Source organism: Falco punctatus, assembly GCF_963210335.1.
Source record: "Falco punctatus genome assembly, chromosome: 1".
NCBI classification, from domain to species: Eukaryota; Metazoa; Chordata; class Aves; order Falconiformes; family Falconidae; genus Falco; species Falco punctatus.
This window is the reverse complement of record NC_137580.1, coordinates 32,177,154-32,194,550: the sequence shown is the minus strand read 5'-3', so window position 1 is coordinate 32,194,550 and position 17,397 is coordinate 32,177,154. Positions and strand designations below refer to the sequence as shown.

Here is a 17,397-nt window from a genome sequence, read left to right as displayed (position 1 = left end):
AGAGCTAAACCAAGTCAATGATTTGCCAAGGGCAGAGAACATATCAACTTCTATGATTTCATTAGTCTCATGTTAGAGCCTGCCCTGATCCAGAAGCCAAGAAATTATGTGGCTTGTCTTTTCTTATTTCAATTTCTAACATTCCTGATCGCACAGCAAAGTGAAAAAGCAAACCCAACACTTCAAAATCCTGAAAACAAATAAAAAGGTCCTCAAAAATCTTTAGAGGCATCACAATTTTAAGCAAGCTGATTTTAAACCTCTGACACAGAATTCTTAAAAGCCAACCATGGCCAATGTTTATCTGCTTTCTGAATGAATCATGGCTATTTATGAAGACACTGAAAGCTGTTTTGAATAACAGGAAAAAGAGCCAACAGTGAGGGCAACACAAAAGACCCAACCACCAATGAATCATTTGAAGATATCCCCAATGCACATAATTACCATCCCCATTAAGCAACAGTCACTGCAATTAAGTATTGTTTGGCTTAAATCAGTTACCTGGAATGTCTTCTGATCAGGCCTGTTTCAATTAAGTGGCACTTACTTACTACCTTAATCATGCAGTATCAGTTCAAAGCAGCATAGTACAGCTTCACCTTGAAAGCGATCAGACTAACATTTGGCAACCAAAAGCAAGAGCCCTTGAGTTTCCAAATGACAGAAAACTGATATATAAGTATAAAGCATTATTGCATTGTCTTCTCTCATTTGCTTTTATTTCTACAATTCTACTCACATAATTCTTAAAGCTGCTACCAGTTGAAGATCTGTTTGAAAACAAAAGAGAGATTAAGCGCATACTAAACGCCACATTGTGCTGCTCCTTAACAGGAAGATGCTGGGGAGAACATTAAATACAGAAACAGCAGGACAATGCTTAAAATCATCATTAGAATTTCATTTTTAAACATGGAAATTTCTGCACTTTCTCTCCTGCCACACAACTGGCTATAAATTACTCAGTTTTAATCATGTTTTGCTACACTGAGTTAACTTTGAGTTAGATGCTTTTATGATGCATACCTCTTCTGTTTCAGAGTATTAAGCACTTTTTGCTCATTTGAAACTTTGCACTACAAAAGCAGTCACACCTCTTACGTTAAGAATTTCATTAAAGCAGATATATAAAACTTATTTTAGAAAATGTTACGTGGATGGAATTTTTACTGCTTGACAGTAGGGTTTTCTGACAGACAAATACATCTAAGTTAATATAAAATTAGGTATTTCAATGTGTACTTATTTTTTGGTTTTAAGTTAGATTTTAAAAAAACAACAGCAACAACAAAAACAAAACAACCCAAAACCCACACCTATGAACAACCCTTTTTCCTTCACATAATGCAATTCCTAAACTTTTCAACCTGAATTTCAGACACCATCTTTAAATCTGTCGTGACAGAGATTTCTTAAGCCTTCTCCTAAGAATAAAATTTTCAGAATCCCCCTCCTTTCATGCTGCTACTTAATCAGTTTAAAAGTACACATACACTACATAGGAAGTACAGTGCTGAACAGAGAGATCCATCTGGATAGCAGACAAAATGGAAGATACGCTGACATGCTTGCCTACCTGTAGTAACTAGTCCACTAGAAGACTGAAGTGCCACCTAGTTCTGTTGCCTTTGTTATCTGAGCTAGTTAATTTCAAACTACCTCAAATATTCCTACACAGCACTACATATTTCAGAAGAGCTTACCTGAAGTCTTACTGAAAGGCACCTTGCTTCTCACACCTATGTGCCTTCAAAAAATAAGACTCAGCACCTTTGACCCTAATTCCCCTGGACTCAGCTCTAAATACAGTCGTCACTGCCAAACCAAAACTCTCGGTGGTCGCTGACACGTTTACAGGGAATTACTTCAGGCTGTGCTTTATCTCACACAGGTTTAGCACAGATATCAGGACAGGCCTGTTCCAGTCTTCAATTTCAGCTTAGAAAAATCTGCAAGCAAAATACACATCATCAAATCTTTTTTTTTTTTTCTAGGGGAACACATGGGCATTAAAGCTCAAGAGTCTGCATGGAGTTCAGTGCCCTGCACTGTGGAACTACATAAAAGATTGAGCATGCAAGGCTTATTTTTAAAAACTTATACAACAGGCCTTCAAAGTCCTGCCTGTGATTAACAAACATCATAAGAATGTGTTATTAATAAGAGACACATCAGTTACAGTAATCAATTTCTGTGACTACTGGTAATTCTCTGCATAATCCAGCCAAGAAAGGTTTCCATACAGCTTTCCCTGCGATACGGTTGCCAAGCTGGCTTCATGCACTAAATGCTATAGAGATACACATGTCAAGAGACATTGATTCTTGTTGTTTCAGATTCAGTTGCTCAAAAAGCCCAAAAATTCAGTAAATGCTAAACAATTAGCCACTGAAAGTCAGCCCTATTTAAGATGTCTGAGGCTTACCGTCAAAAACCTGAACACTCAAAATCATTGCTTCTTTGAAGGGGACGGGGGGGGGGGGGACAGGGGGGAATAAAAATCACAGCCTCAATACACACCTACAGAAAAGTGCATTCGTTTATCTACAGCTCTTCAGTGAGGAAAAATCCAGACCTACTGAAAATCAGTAGCTCCCACTGTTTTCACCTCAAATCTTCCCTAGAAAAGGCACTTAATTCTTACTCACTTAGTACCTCTCCCTATTTAGTGCTTTTACAGCAAATGTAGGCTGAATTCAGTCTCTTGAGGCTGCAGCTGACCCAGGCTACCAGCCCTACAGACCTCTAGTTGCTCACCATCACTTCCTGATGATCACCCAGCATGACAGCACATCAGTACCGTACCGTACTGTACCCATGCTTTCAAAATAAAGGCAGGTTTGCTTGTAGTTAAGATTCCTAAGAGTAGAATTTTTTCGACATTCATATTAATTCAGGTCATTTTGAAAGAACCAGGTTAGGGAGAAATTGCATGTGCAGTTAGTTAAGCTTGCAAATTCGGATGAAGGGCCTGCTGTCACAAAGGCCACACTAACACAATGGGGCAGTAACAGCCAGTGACTGGCACAGTAACTGCCTTAGCACATCTGACCACAGACTTACACCACACTGAAACCACTATGGGCCATGACTGATGCTAAAAAATACATGGATTTGCCTTTTTCTTGCTTGCTTGCTCTTGAGCCTGTGCTGCTCCTCCTTTGTGCCACGGCCAACGTTTGTGTAGCTATAAGGTGAGCCATGTGCAAGAGGTGAATGAACTTCAACATGGAACACTTGCACCAGCATAAACGCAGGAGGCGAGATGGGAGATGGGGCCACCAAGGCCATCTCTTTCAGAAGCAGTCCTGGCTGAAAGAGTTTGAAGAGAATGAACTACTGCGTATCAGAGAACTAATGCATCCAGTTCATTTTCAGATATACAGTAATAAATTCAGCCCTGACATAAACTGACTTCTCAAAATTGGATCAGAAGTTAGTATATTTCTTTTTTTTTTCCCCCCCTCTTCTTTTTGTGTTAAACTAAGGGGCCAAGAATATTCTAAAGCTTTATTTTGTGGCAGGGTGGGAGGGTGTCCCCTGTCTAGACCAATTCTGAGGACTTGAATAACTAGAAATGTACTATCTAGAAAAAGATGGAAGTATTTTCAAGCTACATGGGGCATACAACTTGCTGACACACAGACACATTAATATTATGCATCATGCATAAAGTATTCCTCCCACATAATACTTTTATTACTGTCTCTTTGGTGCAGGCACTAAAAGTGTAACCATGTGAAAACACAGGTACAGTCTCTACAGATCCAAAGTTATTAAAAGATGCTCATTTACACACTATGAATGTAAAAGTTCCTGCTCCTCCCAAGAAAGGTATATTAAGTAACATATTGCTACATGCATGTATAACTTAACTAGTAGACTGGCATCTCATCACTAAAAATACCCAGTAATTTTAACTCAAATATTTGATGACACCAATTGTTCAGTAATTACACATCTGTAGAAGACTTTCTGCAAGGCAGCTGATTTATTACAGCATGACTTCCAGATCACAAAATTAAGAAGATACTACAGAAGAGCACATTAAGTGCATTAAAAGGGGAGATATTACAAAATACAATAAGGAATTAGCATAGATGTTTCTCCTGAGTTTTAGCAAGGATTGGTGCCAGGCTTTACACTAATCAGCATTTAATCAGATAAAATGATGATAAAGTTAGTAGACAGCAGTAAGATTGGCAAAAGTCATAAAGATGAAGGAGGCTCATTTAATGAAGTATGTTTGGATAAAACAAAGCACTAAGGTGCAGATGAATGAACAGAAAATTTAATGTGCATACAGAACAGTAGACCATATCCTGGATAATCATGACTTGGTTAAGACAGCAGGTATTGAAATGCACAGGTTACACAATGTGAACTCTCATCGTGAAACTGCAGCTAAGAAGAATTGATTTGAACCTTGAATATAAAGAAGAGAAGCAGGTAAGTGAATTCTTCTCTGTAGTACTGAGAGCACTGGAGAGACAAATAGTGAAACACTGTCTCATGCTTCCGGCATCTGGTTTTTCCTGAAGAGACACCAAAAAATAGGAAGGAAAACAGAAAATCATGCAAATGTACTTGAAGTCTGCAAAAAATGTCCTCCAGTAAGAGTCTTAAAGAGGTCACTCTGATCAGTTTAACAAAAAGAAGACACAGCAGTGTTTTGAGTAAAAGTGTTTTTCTGAGGGAGAAACAAAAAGATACTGAAGGGCTTCCAAACCTACCAGGTCAAGTCATATAGGGAACCTCTGCCTAGAAAATTAATTTTGAACAACTCCAATGAAAAACAGGGCTTCCTAAAGAACGTAAAGAATGAGAATGATTAACCAGTACAGGAAGTATCAAAAGCTTTACTGAATACTTGATGCCTTCCTTCAAATAAATACTTCAATTTTGGAAAGCATTTTTGTCAAATAGAAGTCAAACACTAACCACAGTTTTCAAGAGGTAACTGGATAATCAGTAATGGCTGAATCACCTGGTCAAACTCTGTGGCTCACTCTGTGGCTTTACAAAATCATATTATTCTCAAAACCAAATCTTCTCTCTTTCTTCTACACATGCAAATGTGAAACATAGAAATCACAAAATTACAAATACCATCAGTTCTTAAGATAATTCCTGAAAAGTCATCTTTAATTTGCTGTATATTTTACTGCTCAGGACAAGAGAACTAAGGAATTTATCACCTTAGCTACTACCTTGGTTGTATCTTTTCATTCAGACAACGTTATCTCCTTGTCTCCCACACAAGAGCCATGCTATTATCAAAGTCTTTCTCACTAAACAATTATTTCCTTTTATGATTTCTTCTGGCTGGTCAAAGATAAGGGCTTACAGTGAGCTTGATTAGTGTTGCAAACAAATAAGAGTAATACTAGAGTAGACATAACTAAGCTTAAGTAATCAGCACTATTAATAACCTTTTGATTTCTAATCAAATACAGCTCTGACTTTTGCTGCCACTTTGCTTTACATCTTCTAAACTACAAAAGAATGAATATTTTTCTAAAATATTTCTCAATATGCCAGCCCTTTTATTCTTTTGTTTGCTTTTTGTCTTATACTTTGTAATTCTTCACTAAAAAAAACAAAACCGCAAAACCCTCTAAACAACAAATCTTCTATTAAAAAAAAAAAAGGATCTACACTGTATACTGCCTTCCCTGGTGAAAAGATTTAATTATATACCATAGTATGAAAATTTTCATTTTTTTAATCTAATAACATCCCTGAAGACAGCAAAATCACATTTACTGATATTTGCATTAAAAAAAAAATCCTCACTTGAGACATGCAACTGGGGCAAAAAACAGTACATAGTGTTAATATCTGACAAAATAATATGCAAAAATAGGAACCTAATATGGCAAGGCCTTAGAAACTTGCACCACAGGCAGCACTGCCACATCCATACTTCATCCTGGGCAACTACTAATCCAAAGGCAGACAGTCATTCTGCTTAAGCAGTGGGCAATGCCCCTTACGGAAGACACCCAAAACCACTGCCCAGCTTCCTGTGCTTTTAAAACAGGAGAAGTACATCATCTCTTCATTCTCTGCAAATCCCAGATAGGCAACATCTTCTTCCAAACATGCAAAGCTTTTCATTGAGGCTCTCTAAGAGGGAATGCATTCAAAGTACCAAGTATGTCCTACAGTTGACAGGATAGTTCAATCTACTCATAGGAGAAGTAAAGTTCAGTCGTTTCATGGATACATACATTTGTGATCTCCACAAGTGTGGGTTGTTTTTTTTTTTATATAATAGTCTTCCTGTGATTATTCCAAATACTCATTTTTTCACATGGGAAAAAAAATGCAAAATATATGCATAAACAATCTTTTTCTGTTTACATCTGTAAACTTACAGTTTACTAGCTTACAGTTGCAGTACTCCTAGAAAAGTTGAATGCTGCTAAGTGAGTTTATAGTCCATTTAGACATGAAGGTTTAGTGATAATTCTGCAGACACTTCTGTACATCTAGGGTTTTAGCATGCAACACACTGCACAGCCCTAGCACACCCACAGTGTGCACAAGGAACATCATCCTTCTTTCAGGATGCTCTAATAAATAGCCTTCCATTCCATGTGATACTTATTTGAAACAAAAGTAACAAAAATTAGACAAGTTGCTGCTGTGGATTTTTTCATCCTTCTCCTTTTATTTTATATAAGGATCAAGAATAGAAAGAGTAAAATAACCCCAGGAAACTAAAATAGTTTCTTCACAAAAAAGTTGCCTTTTCCATAACTGTTGTGTCTACCAGCAGACTTGAAAACAGACAGACATCAGTGTTAAAGGTACAAATCACTGTGCTAAACACAAAAGGGAAAAGAATGTCTGCTGAAACACGGCAAATATTTCCCAGAGTTTTCACCTAGAGAATTCCTTTCAAAGACAAAAGTCAAAGATGAAAAAAAATAAAAAATTGATGAGATGTGTGAAGCGTTGGCCCATACAGATCTGAAAAGACTGTAAGCTGCCTTACAAAACGGCCAAATAGCAATATTAATACACAATATGCACTGATAAACTAGTCATTTTGTTAGCCAGTTTTGTCTCAACTTTATTAGTTATCCAGTTAAGGAGTATTTCTTCTTTTCATTTTTAACATGGTTTTAGGAAGCAATGAGGCAACAGGGAGGCTCTTTTTGCCATGGGTATGCCCAAAAATTTCCTTATAATGCTGTGTGTGTTGATAATCTGTTCAACTTCATGCTCATAAAAAAAATTTCTTTTATAAAGGCATCCTGTAACCCCATATTAAAAAAGAAAAAAAAGAACCAATTCATAAACCTCCCTTAATTAACTTTATTTCCCAAAAAAGCCACACATCTGTTTTCACAGCTGGAAATGATTCAACCATTGGTAACCAAAGAAAAGCTCCAGTGTGTTAAAATACTCTAGCCAAAACCTGGCGCTCCAGCAAAGACAGCTACTATGCCAGCACAATCTCAGCAGCTGTTAGGACAACCTTTATTTACACTGAAAGGGCATGAGAAACCCTGATGCTATTACTACTAAACCAGCAAATCTTATTGGAAAGACACCACTGTTGAAAACGGACAATGCAAAAGCACAACATGCATTTTACCAATCAAGCAGATTATAATTATGTGAGAACAGTGATGTACAATAATCCACTCTCTACCCACTTTTCTACACCAGATTCTGCAGGGCTCAGCTTCTGGAAAAAAAAAATCCTTTGTAAATTATTTTAATACAACTGTTATTATGAGTGTCAGAAAAATCAATTAACAATGCTGCCCTAAGTCTTTAGAAAAAAAGGACTTAGATAAATAGAAAAAGATTATGCTATTTCTTTTACAGCATTATTTTTATTCTGAAAGTGACATCAAAGAGCCACTACCCCCTCCTTTCCTGCCCTCCCCCTTTCTTTTGGCTTTGACATCACACCAAGAGAAAAGTATTCCTTTCACTGTTTCTTGTATAGCTGGAGCATCCAAGCTTCTGCACACTTATCACTTTCTATCCTTGAATATGAATTATTTTAATCCTCCAGCAATTAACAGTCTTTTGGATGAAAATAAAAAAGGCTAGAAGTGCAACCTTACCTTTGTTGTGTTAATTTATTTGGTCAGTAGTTCATTTACTCATTGTTTCACATGGCTTAAATATTTAAGTGTGTGCATGTCCTACTTACAATCTTTCTTTTTTTACCATTGCATGTTTTCAGCCATCTTTTTTTTTTCTTTTTTTAAACCTTGCTTATGATCCAAAAGGAGTTTCCTGTCCTTAAGTATCTTTCATGCATGGCTTTCTGTCACTGCACATAATTTTGCATTTTAACGCACTACCTATTCATTTCATCACAAGGCTTTTTGCTTCGGAGAAGAAGAGGAATCATCTTCTATTTGGAAATCCATTTAACAAAGAAAGACACTGAACTGCCAATGAACAATACTGTAAACATTACCAAGTTTCCTTGATCTCCTCATTGCTTTCTTGCTCCCACTGCCATAATTACCATCAATATTCCTAATGTACTGAAGTATGGGAAGTACTTGACAAACAAAAAGGAAAGAAAAGTTCCCTGTCCTTAAGATATAGCTGTCTAAGGCCCCAATCCAGCACACCACACACTCATTTTAAAATTGTAAGTAGCTCCCTTGACTTCAAGTGTTTACAGTTGAGCAATTAAGTGGTCTGTTGGATCCAGGCCTAAGCAAACTATGAGCATATAGAGACAGCAGACAAAATACAGTAAGAAGCTTCATGAATAAAAAGACAAAAGTTTACCAGATACATCAGGTCACAATATACTGTTGGACTTCAGAAAAAAAAAAAAAAAACCACCTTGAAAACAAGTATCTGAAGTGAATTACCTCCTTAGACTGAGTTTTTGCAATCCAAATATACCTCTGACATTGTGAATTGCTCAGCCCAGGGACCACATGACGACTGTGGATACATTTTATGAAGCCACAGAAACATTTCTAAAACCAAGTTCCAGCAACCCTTCAGGAATAATTACTACAAACAGACGCCCATTTTAAGCTTCAAAAATCCTCATCGCAAATAGACTCATATACATACAACATTCACCTCCTGTCACAGTCCAAGACAGTTTGTTCAGAAAGTAAAATAGCCGAACAAACAACACTTTTAGTCAAAATGAGAAAACAAGTGAATTTCCACAATGAAGAGCTGACTCAAAAATAAAATTACAAGAAAGTTCCATCCTAAGCAACTGGTTCCATGGTCTCAAAAGAAGACTAAGGCTGAATACAGCACGCTGAATTGCTAGATATGCTATTCCCATTCTATCATTTTTTTCCCCTCTTTATTACTTGACTTGTAATGTTTGCTAGTGGAGCAAATAAGAAAAGATATCATTATATTTTTTTCATTATTAGAAGAATAAAAAGTTACTATCTGACCTACAGACAGATCAACGTATAGCAGCAGATACCAACCTAGAGTAAAAAGTAACAGACAAATACAGTGAAATGCAACATTCAGGGTGACAACTGGGTTTTGGTCAGCTTGTTCCATGGTCTTCCAGACACAAGTGAGTTTATCAATTTTTAATAATTAGGCAACAAGTGGTTTCAAGAGACCGGGAGAGGAAAGCTTACATGATCTTTCCACATGGGTTCATGTTTTCACCAAGTAAAAGGCTAAAGTATGGGGATAGCAAACAAGTGCTGGTCAGGAGAAGCAACCCAGAAAGCATCAAATCTAGCATCTGTTGTGAACAGAAAGAGATGGTGCAAAAACAGGAAACAGAAAAGATAAATTATGCAAAGATTTTAAAAGGACAACAAGAAATTTAAAGTCAAAAGCCCTAAATGAGGCAAAGTATGGGCTTTGATTTGGTGGGGGCAGAAGGTGGGGGCAACCAAGAATCAATGGATGCAATGGGATTACCAGGGAAGACTGAGAAAAAGGCTGAATTCAGGTTGACAGGAGGTGATATAGGTGGTGGCTTTATGGTCAAAGCTTTAGGGGATCAGAAATAAACATACATGCAAACCAGTATGTAGAAAATCAACAGAATTCAGACAGACTCCTTGAAAGGAAGGGGTTGGATATGTTGCTTGGATTATGTCCTTTAGTGATATGAAGCAAGTTCTGCAAGGGGAAGAAAATGAGTAGGATTCTGGACTGTTTCTCACACGTTTTGGCTGTGGACTGGTATTTTTCCAAGCATGAATAACTGTATAATACAGAAACATACCATAGCAACTGACAGTGAAAACTTGTTTTGTGAAATTTAAACTAGTAAACTCATTAAAGCACAAGATATTACCTCCCCCCTCCAGTACAGACTTACAGCACTCACTCATTCAAGAAACTATAATAATGTCCCTTCCTCTTCTGTATCTAATAACCAGGACCACAGGTTCATCAGTTTAATCACAAGTTCAAAAGTGTCAGAAGAATTCACACCACCTTCAGCAGGCTTTGGATACAGCCTAAACCACATACTTTTCATTCTTCTCTCCTCTACAATTTCAGTCCTGATCTACTAATTCCAGAATACTGTGAAGCTCTCTAATCATCGTCATCATCAGCGTGATTTGTAGCTCAGTGCCCCCCTTCTGGAACATTTATACAGGTGAATATACATGAGTAAAGCTTCAGACAAGGACTACAGAGGCAATCTGCAGCTTTAAAAAATGCATATATTATGTGGCACATATTTTGTGAGGGGGACGGTTAAATATTCTATAAACAATTACTAAATTGTCAATGGAATTCAATAAATGTTGTTTTAAAAAAAAACTAATTATTTGTTACAATAACCAGCTACTATTGCCATTTTGTATGTGAAGGTTTGTAAACTGCTTCCATTTGAGAAGTAATTGATTCCATTTTTATCATTTCCTCAAGTTTATGTGGTTGTTCACATCCAAAGAGATGATAACATCTATTTGCAGCAAATTATACATTATAATTCCTCATTCAAAAGCTGTAATGGAAAACAAAATGCTAATTTATGCTGTAAACGGAAGTACAGAATCATAATCACTCATTGTTAACATTAGGAACTAAATTGCTCTTGCAAATAATAAAATGGGTTAAAAATGTGGAGGGCTTTTGTGAGCCAAAGTACCAGTGCCTCTTACTCACTCATGTGTTATATTACAAGTGATCAAACAAACCTTTTCTCCTCATGCCAACACAAACTAACCCCTTTTGAGGGAAAGAATAATGGTCCTATGATTGCGAAACAAGGATGTATGTCAGGTGACCGTTCTACCCAGGAGTCTCCAACCAGCTTCTCAAATACAGGCTTTTATGCGCTCTCTGCTAGGTAAACTCAACTACATGCAGAGGCTGTCTACAATACACAAGCAAGCAATACAGAACTAAATGTAAGACCAGAAGAGCCAGACAGCTGACGCTGAGGACCTGACATCTACACTATACCCTCTGTACCATGCACTTTACGGTGCACTTTGTTTGATTATTTAACTTCATCCTAGCTCTGGTCTCATCTCATTAGTTGAATGCCTATTTGTAGCTCAAATGCACTAAGGGTATTCCTGGAACACATCTCCCAGTTCAGTGCTATCCAAAAGGAATTCCGTTTGTTTGCAACAAATCCAATCTACAACGCTAACCAAAGCCCAGCAGAGTCAGGATGAATGCGGCATGCTCCTGCTCCCAAGAAAAGTGCTAGTGTAGACACATCTCTCATCATTTCAGGTCCCAGTGAATTCATACGAAACCAGGAGTGCCCAATTTCTCCTTCCAAAATTAGGACCACAGTGTCAGAAGTGCTACATCCAGCGCAAGGGTCACTCGGCTACTAATCTCTCTTCACCTTAATTTTACCTTTGGAGTAGAGACAGTAACACACGACTACTTAGCAGAAGAGGAATCCTCAATTGCCACTCATAGACAACACAGTCTAAGAAAAAAAAACGCTGTAGAATTACTGGGTTTCTGTCCTTTTTAGCAATTTTACAGTCCTATAGGTTTTAAATGTACAAGGAGATATGCTCGCACAGCAAACAGACACATCAGAGGAAATGAAAAAACCACCGACACATTAGGACTGTGCACCTGCTCTTCCACGTTTCATTAAGCCTCTACACCTAAATGTACGTCAGGTTCTCTCCTACGTGCATCCGTTGTGCTGGTATCCCTCAGTGATACCTTCTGGTCATGGCGAGACAAACTGGATCGCAAGCATCCACACTGCCTCAGGAAAAAACATTTAAAAGACCATTAACTTTTGGTAAATTAGATCAGATTATAATAATCTAAATGATAAATGCCAGATTTTTTTTAACATGCATATATTTGTAAATAAACTGCCATTTGTAAACAAGCCTCTCCTAGCTTACATTATGTACCTCAAATCCCTGTAAAATAGCAGATTTGCCAGCTTTTTTCAGTTATTAGTATTAAAAAAATACAATTGTGTTATCAAAAATTGAAAATTGCCTTTTAGGTGACCAACAGAAAGTTCCACTGCTTCATGTAGTAAATCATTTTACTGCTGCCCTTTTATATTTAATACCCTTCTGCAGTACACATTTATCTCTACACTAGCAAAGTGTACTCATTGATTTCCTATGGTCTCTCTGGAAGAAGGTTCTGCTTCCCTGATGATGAGTACAAAGGGTGGATGACCCCATTCTCATTCCAATGCAAACCCTGCACTTTTACATTTCTGCTTAGACCACATGAACATTTGACCAGCTAAGAACTCCCTGCCCTCTTCCTACAGAACACATTGCTAGAACTACTGACATTTTTGCCTGAACACAACTGTATTTTTGAAAATCCCGTCTTATGTATAAAGCACTAAAATGCCTTAGTTCATCGCAGCCATAACCGTAACTTACAACTTACACATGGACTTTTTTTCTAAACTAAGACACAAAAATAACATCTTGCCCATTTTCTGCATGCGATTTAAATTCACACTTACTGTGCTCTACTGTACCACTATTTAGCTGTTTTGCTCTGGGGCACGAGGAGATGGTGTGTACCCAGTTTAAACTGTGCTTTTTTTGCCACATGAGACTGTCATCAGAAAACACTTCTCAAAGTTACTGTGTTGAATGATCAAATACAATATTAATCTCTGAAAGAAAGAGAATCATGTTTAACTTTTTTTTAGTCCATTACCTATTTTATTAAACTACATCCTCCTCATTATCCTTCTGTGTATCTCTTGCTGGGATGCTAAGAAAAGAGGTCTCTTCAGTTTCACTTTCATTTTTGCTATGTTCCATTTTCACAGCTTTGTGTGCCAGCATACAATACCCCTTGAGTATAGAAAAGTCAGGAAAGATTCAAATCCAGGATTAACTGGGGTTTTTTAATTACCAAGTATTTTATGTTAATACTAAACCAGGACTGATGTTTTTTCTCAACTAATTTAGTATTGAAAGTGTCCTTTTAATTTTCAGAGATGTCACAAGCTTTGTTAAAATATAGCTGAAGCTGAATAATGGTTTTATTCCAGTGGTTTTCACAGCCAAATAATGTAGAACAACCAACTGAGTCTTTTTCCATTAAAAAAAAAAAAAAAGTCTACAAAAATCATAAAGTGCACTGCCCAATCTTGTGCAGATCGCTATAGGGTCTCTCATTCAACATTCTCACACACATACTTAGTAAATGCTATACATGTGCAGTGCATTAACACAAACTCATCCAGCATATTTCCAAACCTGCATAGACTCCAAGTTCTACTATTCAAATAACTAAAAAACCAACAACAAAAAATATCCAGAAGTGATGGGAACAAAAATAAAAGTCTCACCGGCTGTGGGCCAAACTGAAACGGCCATTGGACTTACTCTAGTTAGAAGAAGAGGAGGCGTAGAAGCTATATACTACACAGTCCAGCTCCCCAAAAATACTGGCAGAAAGCTCTGACTGCATTGGGGTACTTCTGTCCCTGGGGCATACATAAAGACAAAGAGCCAAGCCACAAAGTTAGCTCTTAGCTTAATCTTTCACCGACGTGCTTATATCCACAGAATACCATGAATGTACTGCCATGTTTGAAAACACAGGACAAAGAGATGATGCCAGGTAACAAGACCTCAGCTGACTGTTGCAGGGAGAAAAAAAAAAATCTCTGAAACAATGGCCATGATCAGGCAGCATACTCTCATGTTACTTCTACACTGCAGGGATTTTCTTGAGGTCAAATTAAAATAAGCATCCAGATGTATACCTTAATCATAGGATTTCATTCACGGACTACATTTCAAATTGCTTTCAAGCATTTCCCAACCATATAGATTAGTAACACAACAACGTATCCAGTTCTGGACTAGAGAGTGAAAAATAATTAATACAAATAATGCTGCCAGTTCAGCATGGACAGGTTATGCCCAAGAATATTACTGCTCTTGCAAGGCTGAATACCCTCTTTGCAGTACTTAGAAATAGCTGTTCTTTCCTCATGACTACTAATTAAGGAACAGATGTAAAGAGAATTTCAGTAAGCCAGAGGATACACTCAGGACATTTCCGGCAAACACATATTCACAAAATAAAGAACTAAAAGTAGAATGTTTGTTGACAGTCTAAAAATGCAGATCGCAGAATGAATCAACAGGAAATCTTCTGGATATTCCTCTGCCTCAGGTTTACACACATTAGCAAGACAATGCAGGTAAGTTGCTGCAACAACAATTCATAGTTGTCAGGATTTAAGTCTACAAGTTTGTCTAGTCTAGAATTTAGCATAATGCTTAAGTCCTTGTACTAAAATAACTGCAAAAAAAGACAGCAAACTTCAGGAGAATGGTCAGTCTTCTCGGAGTTCTCCTTAGTAATAAAAAGTCTTATTTATATAGAGCCTTACTCTCTAGAAGACTGCCTCAGAAACTGATTCAAAACAGACTTCATAAAGTTTCCAGGCATCATTTTTCCAATACAAGCTTTCCTCTGATGCACTTTGGAATTTAATATACAATGGAAAAAGCTCCTTCCAAGAATATTACCAACAAACCACGCATATGATCTTGTGCTTAAAAATGAACTGCAATAATGCATCAAAAATATAAAAGTTCAAATGTATCTCTCAACCTTCCTGCATTATAAAGCAAATCTTCTACCTCTGCTTTCAAAACTGTCAGATAGTATTTTATGCTTCTAGAAGAAATCACTGTTCTCTTTAACCTGACTGGTTCCATTACTAAGTCTTATTTTGATTACCTATACTCTCATTAAATTCTTGAGAAGGCAGGAAAATATTCTTTTAGTAAGCTATGGCTGAACCGCTACTGATATTATACAAGGGATCCTTTTACCTCATACTAGATGTTGAGAGTGCATCATATTGATCTAGGAATAAAAAACCTATTTTTCCGGTAGTCAACCCATCTTCTCATCTCAGCACTTTGTTTCAAAGTTTTTCTGTTTGCTGTATTGTTTTAAACAGAGTATACAAAACAAATTCTATTTCAGCTACGTTGCTATATTTAGCAAGAAGAAATGGTTTGCAAGCTTTTTTTTTTTTTTCCCCTGGATGCAATTCAGGTAAAAACAAACACACAAATATGGCTGACTGTCAAATTTAAGCCAACTCTGCCTTTTTAAGTGTTAAAACTTGTAAGAAAAATCTATTTGCAGTAAAATCCCATATTCATTTTGATTTCATATTCAGACTAACATCTACTGCTAATCCTCGGCTGGTGAATTTGACTGATGCAAATGCTAACGTAATACGCAAAAGATGAAAATAGAAAGGAGCCTTGAGCACCAGAAAGAATACGTATCTTAAAAATTCTTCTCATCTTTACCCTGGAAGGTCTTACAAGTTCATCTGTTCCCATTGTAATGCTATATAATGATTACACCTTCTTCCAAACTCCTTTTCTAATCATGCATATTTAATTCAACTTTGTGTATATATCCTACAGTTTATATAGTCCTTCTATAAATAGACCTTCTGCATCCTGAATTGCCTCCCCCGTTTTCCCTCAGATACAGTTCAACATTGGTATTTAGTACAGATCAACTCTGGATTTGTCAGTAATTCTTCCTGCTTCCATTGTGATACGGGCTTGCTCTCCTGAAAAGCAATGTAAGGGAACCTATCATTTCACAATGCCATTCTTTCATACAACTGTTTCGCTACAGAATGAAACTAACTTTAGATAAAGGAACTGGTTTAAACCTGATTTTATTGTCTGCGTTCCTAACCATTTTCCTCCTCCGATGGTTTCAAAGGAGTCCTCATAGAGGGGGGAAGAAGAGAAAGAAAAAAGAAAAAAAAAAAAAAAGAAAAAAAAAAAAAAGCCTGCCTTTTATACCAGCCATAAGCCCTTCTAAAATCCCAGTTACTTGCGCGGACTCGGTATTCCGCAGGGTAACGTGCGTTCTGTGCTCATGCAAACGCACCGGCAGCGGTGCGTGCAGCCGGTGCGCACGGAGCGCGGCGGGCCCAGCAGCACCGGCCGGGCTGCCACCCCGCGCCCTAAGCGCGGAGCAAACTTGAGCCGCAGCCACCGCCGGGCAGCCGGGCGCGCCGTGCCGCCGGGGAGCGGCTCCGTGAATGCGGGCGGCCCCCCGGCGGCTCCCAGCCGCTGCCCGGCCCGGCCCCGCCAGCACCGCACTGCCAGCGGCCGCCACCCGCGCACCTGCCCCTCCCGGCGCGGGGCCGCCGGCGGCACCTGACGACTTCATCGTGCCAGAGGCGCTCCGGCGCGCTCGGGAGAGCACTGAGCGGCGGCTCGGGGCTCGATACGTGCCTCTGCTCCCCGCACCGACCCTCCGCCCCCCTCCTCAGCGCAAGCGAGCCTGGCTTGCTCCCCGCTAGGAAGCCTCCCCCCCCGACTGGGGCGGCAAACTCGGCAGGCGGCTTCACCCAGCACGAGGTGCGGTGCCTTCCGAGATGGGCCCGGCAAGTACCCGCTCGCACCCGGGCCACCAGAGATCAGTATTTATTTATTCGGGCGCTGCCGGGGGCCACCCGGCTTCCAGGGCTCCGGTGTCCCGCCGCGACGGCCCGACCCCCGGCCCCGCTGCCGGCGGGGCGCCGCTCCCCGCCGCTCGGCGCCGTTAACTCCTGGAGGCAGGGCGGAGGCGCGGCTTCTCGACCGCTCGTTACGAGGGGTAACCTCAAACTGGCGACTGCTACTTTGGGGATGTCAGTGTACTGGACACCGGTGCTGCGGGGCCTTCCGTGAGCTCAGCGGGCTCTGCTCCCCGCAGGAGGGAGCGGGAGGCGACCCCCGCCCCCCCCGAGCCCCGGGCCGCCTGGGGGGCCGCGGGCGGGTCTCCGCCGCCTCCACAGCGCGGCGGTGCCTTTCCCCCGGGTCGCAGCCCGCTGCCGCCCGCTGCCCAACTTTTCCTGTCACGCCGGCACCAGCAACCCCTTTCCACACGCACGCACACACACCGATGTAGTTTATAAATGACAGTTGCCTGTAG

General features: G+C 39.3%; 1 protein-coding gene across 1 annotated transcript in view; it reads right to left on the bottom strand.

The window, feature by feature from the left end:
* Positions 1-17,397, bottom strand: part of PPARGC1A (PPARG coactivator 1 alpha) — a 373,925-nt gene that overhangs the window by 354,185 nt on the left and 2,343 nt on the right. The window lies entirely within an intron of this gene.